The following is a 6,000-nucleotide window of genomic DNA, read 5'->3' on the forward strand; positions in this document are numbered from 1 at the left end:
TCGCCAGCAGTTGCTATCATTATCCAGTGCAAAGTTGTGTGGCTTTCCACATTACTTCACTATGATGTTACTATCCTGTGTACCATCGGTATTATGTCAAAATGTTGATTTAGCCTGCAAGAAAGAATGTAACGGTGAAAAGCAAATGTGGAACGATTTGTATAGTGATGCAGCCATGAGTAGCCAGCTAACGGCCACTCATGTGTCTGTAGCCTCTGAACTTCTATCCACCAGGGCCTGCAATGAATTTGCCTCCTTCTTCACAGACAAAATTCAAACAATTAGACAAGCAATCAGTGCCTCCATTTCAGTAACAGGATATGTCTTGTCCCTGTGTCCACTTAAAAACAATTCATATAGCATGAGACAATTTGATTCTATTAACTATAAAAACCTGGAGGACATAATACAACATCTGAAATCCTCCTCATGCTGCCTTGATATTCTGCCAACAGGGTTTTTCAAAAATGTGTCTAACTGCATGGCCTCAGATTTACTACAAACTGTCAACATGTCTCTCCTCTCAGGTTTTTTCCCACAGGCCCTGAAAACTGCAGTCATTAAGTCACTCTTAAAAAAGAGCAATCTAGACAGGTCACTAATGAGCAATTATAGGCCCATATCAAATCTCCCATTTTTAAGTAAAATCATTGAAAAGGCTGTTTTTCAACAGCTTGGTGCTTTCTTGGCACTAAATAACTGTTTTGATTTCTTCCAATCAGGTTTTCGACCACACCACAGCACTGAGACGGCTCTTGTTAAAGTCTTCAATGACATCCATTTAAACACTGACAGTGGTAGAATTTCAGACAGACTTGAAAATCGGTTTGAATCCTACTTAAAGGACAGGGACTACTTTGTGTCTACAGTCGAAAGAAAAGTCTAAACACCCCTGTTTTTCCCCCTCGAAGATTTCAGTTTTCTTTTCTATTTAATTTTTCACATTATATTTCGCATTAAAGACGGAAAAACTTATCCATGATTTATCTTCAGTCGACTTGCAGCTGATTCAGAACGCTGCTGCTCGAGTCCTCACTAAGGCCAAAAAGGTGGATCACATCATACCAGTTCTGAGGTCTTTACATTGATTATACAATTGATTTCAAAATCCTGCTGTTAGTTTATAAAGCACTAAATGGTTTAGGGCCAAAATACATTTCTGATCTTCTGCTTCGTTATGAACCATCCAGACCTCTCAGGTCGTCTGGGGCAGGTCTGCTTTCTGTCCCCTGAATCAAAACTAAACAAGGAGAAGCAGCGTTCAGTTATTATGCTCCGTATATTTGGAAAAAACTCCCAGATAACTGATAAGACTGAAGACTTTTCTTTTTACCATTGCTTTTAATTAAATATTTAAGATTAAGTGGTCTTAAATCTCGCGCCTGAGTGATTTGCAGGACCCTCTGTCCACCTGTAAACCCACAAGTGGGTCCAGAGTATAACTGGATCAAAGTGACCTGCGGACAGACATGTCCTGGTTTCTCTGTAGTGTCCGAGGGTTTTTGGAGTGTCAGTGGACCCAAAGATTGCTATGGACCCGAGTACAGGACTAGCTAGAGAGAGAAGATTAAGTGTACTTCTCTGTTTATTCTCCTTTCAGAATAATTGTAACTCAATTATTTGCTCAACCCCTAAGCCTGTTTTTATTTTCCATTTAACTCTTTTAACCCTGATTGTACACTGCACTGTAACTTTTATTATATTTTAATGTGTATTGTTTCAATTTTCCTATGTTGCTTTTAAACTTTTTTATATTTCCCTGTTGCTTTTATGTTTTATGTAAAGCACTTTGAATTACCTTGTTGTTGAAATGTGCTATACAAATACACTTGCCTTGCCTTGCCTTGATGTAGGGCTGAACGATTAATTGCATTTGCGATATTATCGCAATTTAATAAAACGAGATTTTCTAATGTAAAGGCTGCGATTACACCCAAGCAAGCAGTCTGCAGACGAAGTTCATGCTTCTTCTGCAAGTTACGCAGTACCTTGCCGTCTTGTTGTACAATGTTCTTAAGCTTCACAGTAGCTCACACTACATGAACTTTACTGTTACACAAGAAATGAAAGTAGCACCCGCTGGTGGTGGTGGCACGTGAAATCGTCGTGCCATCCGCCGCTTTGACGGACAAGAAAAATGCACAACAGAAAGACACGTGTAGAAAGGGAAGCGTATTGTAGCGATCGGTGCCTGCGTCACACACACAGCCACCAGTCAGCTCAGAAAATATGTGAAACACCGTTTCAAACCAAACCAAAAGTCCTTAAGAGGCCCAGTCTGTCGTGTCCATTTCACGTATTTCTGTGAGATCAGGTTGGTCCTGAGTTACAGCCTGGTTACTGCCAGTGCGCTGCTGACCAGAGGCTGCGGGGTATGGAGGACTGACCCTGACAAATTCAGAAATAAATGCTCCATAAATTTACATTTATTCATTTAGCTGACACTTTTATCCAAAGCGACTTACAATTGCTATACATGTCAGAGGTCGCACACCTCTGGAGCAACTAGGGGTTAAGTGTCTTGCTCAGGGACACAATGGTAGATGTCTCACAGTAGGAGTCAAACCCAGGTCTCCCACTCCAAAGGCAAGCATCTTATCTATGTGCCGTCACCACCACCAATAAATAAATAAGCATCCGATTAAATGCACAAAAAAATAAAGTCAATAAATAAATGTAGGCAGTAATTAAATGATACAAGGAGCCATAAATGTATATATCTATTTTAATTAGCTTTTTTATTTATTAACCTTTGTAATAATTACCTTATTTATTTATTGTCTGTTATAATCTTCAACTTAATTTATTAATTGCTTATTTTTTAAATGTCTTTATTTATCTGTGTGTTTTAATATTTTTGTCTGTTTTATTGTTCCGTTGCAATTTCTACCCTATTTATTTCCCCAGTGGTATTTATTTCTGCCTGTCCTTTTTACATTTCTCTATGCATTTCTGCCTCATTATGCAAATGAGGAGGGACTGTGTCTCAGGGGGTGAACTTCTCCCCTATTGGTGGACCAGTCAGACGGGAGAGCTCTAGACCTACCCTACCTGCACACATCAACAAACTTGCTTGTAACGGACAATAATGATATATACATTTATGTCTCCTTGTATCATTTAATTACTGCCTACATTTATTTATTTACATTATTTTTTTGTGATTTTAATCAGATGCTTATTTATTTATTGAGCATTTATTTAATTCTGTATTTATTTCTGAATTTGTCAGAATCAGTCCTCCTTAACTCCAGAGTTGTTGGAGAATTACTAAGCTTGTCTATTAAACACGAGAGGCGTCACTTGGTTTTATTTTCGTTGGCCAAATTTTGAATTGAACCTCAAACTGAATATTTTTTGTTTGCTTACTGCGATATAGAAAGGTGGACTTGGAGATTAGAACTGAGATAACGACATTAATTGGTGGTTTAACTGTGGGTTTTGTATTGATCGCTTCTGTCGGGAGATCGCTTATATATGTATAACACACTGTGGTGAGTTAGTTTTTCTTGTGGTCTGTAGGTAGGCCTACCTGATGTTATTACAGTATATCATACTATTTAATGCCACGACTTGACTCAAACTATCTTTCTCATATTATTATAATTTGATATATCTTTTCCACCATTGCTCATAATAATAATTCTACCTAATTCATCATTACACAAGAAAGAACAGTGTAGTTCTATCTATCTAATAGTGTGTTGGTCATACTGATTTACTGCTTGTCCATTTTGAATAATACAGAAGGTAAAAAGCTTAAAACTTAATCGCATATCAAATCGCAATCCAATATAGGTAAAAAAATTTGGTTAATTTTCCAAAATCGTTCAGCGCTACCTTGATGCCAACGTTCTAATGCATCCTGCAACACAGACGAAACAACATGCTGCACGTTCAGTGTTTTGAATAGGTTAGACTGGAAGTTTGTATCTCTGTCGGACTTTATTACCCGCAGTAAACCTAATGTAGAAAAGAACTTAGTCAGGGCTTTCACTATGACGCCAGCAGTTATGGTGCAGAGTGGAATGGCTTCAGGAAAATGAGTAGCCGTGCACATAACTGTGAGTAGGTAGGCTATTTGTTAGTCATCACTAGATTAAGAGCTTTAGTCTGTGACATTTAACACTACATAAATTAGCCTAACAGCTAGCAGACTTTTCCTCTTCTCATAGTTTAACAAATTACATGTATTATTCATAGTAGTTCTTACTTACTGCTGGTTAAGTCACTGCATCTCGGACACAACACCATGGTTGAATTGTCAGCCTTAATGGATGTTTTGTTGAAAAACAGCAGATAGTAACATTTACCATAAAGGCTCAAATACGCGTGCACGAAAAATGTAGACATATTCAGTGTCGGAAAGAATCTGCTTTAAATGTGTAATTCATTTTCTCATATTTGTTCTCAAAGCATTGAGTTGTTTGGCTCTTCCTCAGATGAGCTGTTATGATCCACTAGATGCATCTTGAATCACTTCATATCATAATTGTGCATGTGATGTGTTAACAAATAATTTGTAGAAAAGCTTTGATCACACTTTGCTTTGCTGTGAATCATCAGTAAGTGGACCTTCGAGCTCAGATTCTGTCCATTAAATATTCTTCCTAAAAGTGAAAAACAAACATCCACAGGCAGCTCTGATGGAAAAGTGATCAGGGGCTGAAAAAGGGCTGAAAATGGTCAAATGTAGATTTGGACCACTTCTCATTTTAGAATATCTTAATGGCATTTATGTATTTATTTAATATTTGACCGTAGAGAGTAGGAAACAGGGAACAACATACAAGACAAGAAAAGAAACTCTCTAGACATGTTTCTGAAAGCAGCAGAGTTGAAATAAAAGGAAGGAACAATCATCTTTATTACAGACTGAAAGCTGAATTCAAACAGAAAACTTAACAACGCTTTTACTGTTCTCTATGACCATCTGTGCTTCTACACAGAGTCAGCCAAATCTGGATATTTTTCAACCACAAGCAACAAATCATTTTAATTCTAATGAAATGTCTTCACAGAGAGAGGAAGAGGAGTCATGTTTCTGTGGCAGAGCAGCCGTTCTGCTGTGCTTTGTGTCAGGACGTCCTGAAGGATCCAGTCTCTACCAGCTGTGGACACTGGTTCTGCAGACAGTGCATCACCTCATACTGGGACAAGTCTGTTTCATCAGGAGACTCCTCCTGTCCCCAGTGTAGAGAAAAAGCTGGGCTGCAGACAGCCAGTCAGAGCAGCACTGTACAAAGTAAGACTACACATCTGTCTGCTGATGTCGTCATGTCTGAAAACAGGACTTTCTGTTTAATTACAGGGGCATGTGTATGTTTTTTTTTATATCATGAATTCATAAACATTTTATTTATCTGGATTCTTGCTCTCTGTTTAGTCTAAGAATATATTTTCTTCTCTTTCAGCAGATAGTCGTCTGCAGCAGGTTTTAGATGAACATAAGATCAGTCTGAGGAGGAGATGTGAACGTGTGACTGAAGGAAGTGATGAAACAGGAAGTGAAACCCTCCTCAACAGGATCTACACTGAGCTCTACATCACAGAGGGACAGAGTGAAGAGGTTAATACCCAACATGAGGTGAGGCAGCTTGAGACAGCTTCCAAAAAGAAACCCCTCCATGACACTCCAATCAAGTGCCCCGACATCTTTAAAGCCTTACCTGGCCAACAGAAACACATCAGAGTGGTACTGACGAACGGCGTCGCTGGCGTTGGAAAAACCTTCTCAGTGCAGAAGTTCACTCTGGACTGGGCAGAGGGCTTGGAAAACCAAGATGTCAGTCTGTTGGTTCTGCTTTCGTTCAGGGAGCTGAACTTGATCAAAGATGAGCAGTACAGTCTTCTCACGCTGCTCCATGTTTTCCATCCAACATTACAGAAGGTCCCAGCAGAGAAGCTCGCTGTCTGTAAACTGTTGTTCATCTTTGACGGCCTGGATGAAAGCAGACTTTCATTGGATTTCCACAACAATGAGGTTGTGTCTGATGTCAC

This window comes from Micropterus dolomieu, linkage group LG01 (genome assembly GCF_021292245.1).
Source record: "Micropterus dolomieu isolate WLL.071019.BEF.003 ecotype Adirondacks linkage group LG01, ASM2129224v1, whole genome shotgun sequence".
Classification (NCBI taxonomy): Eukaryota; Metazoa; Chordata; class Actinopteri; order Centrarchiformes; family Centrarchidae; genus Micropterus; species Micropterus dolomieu.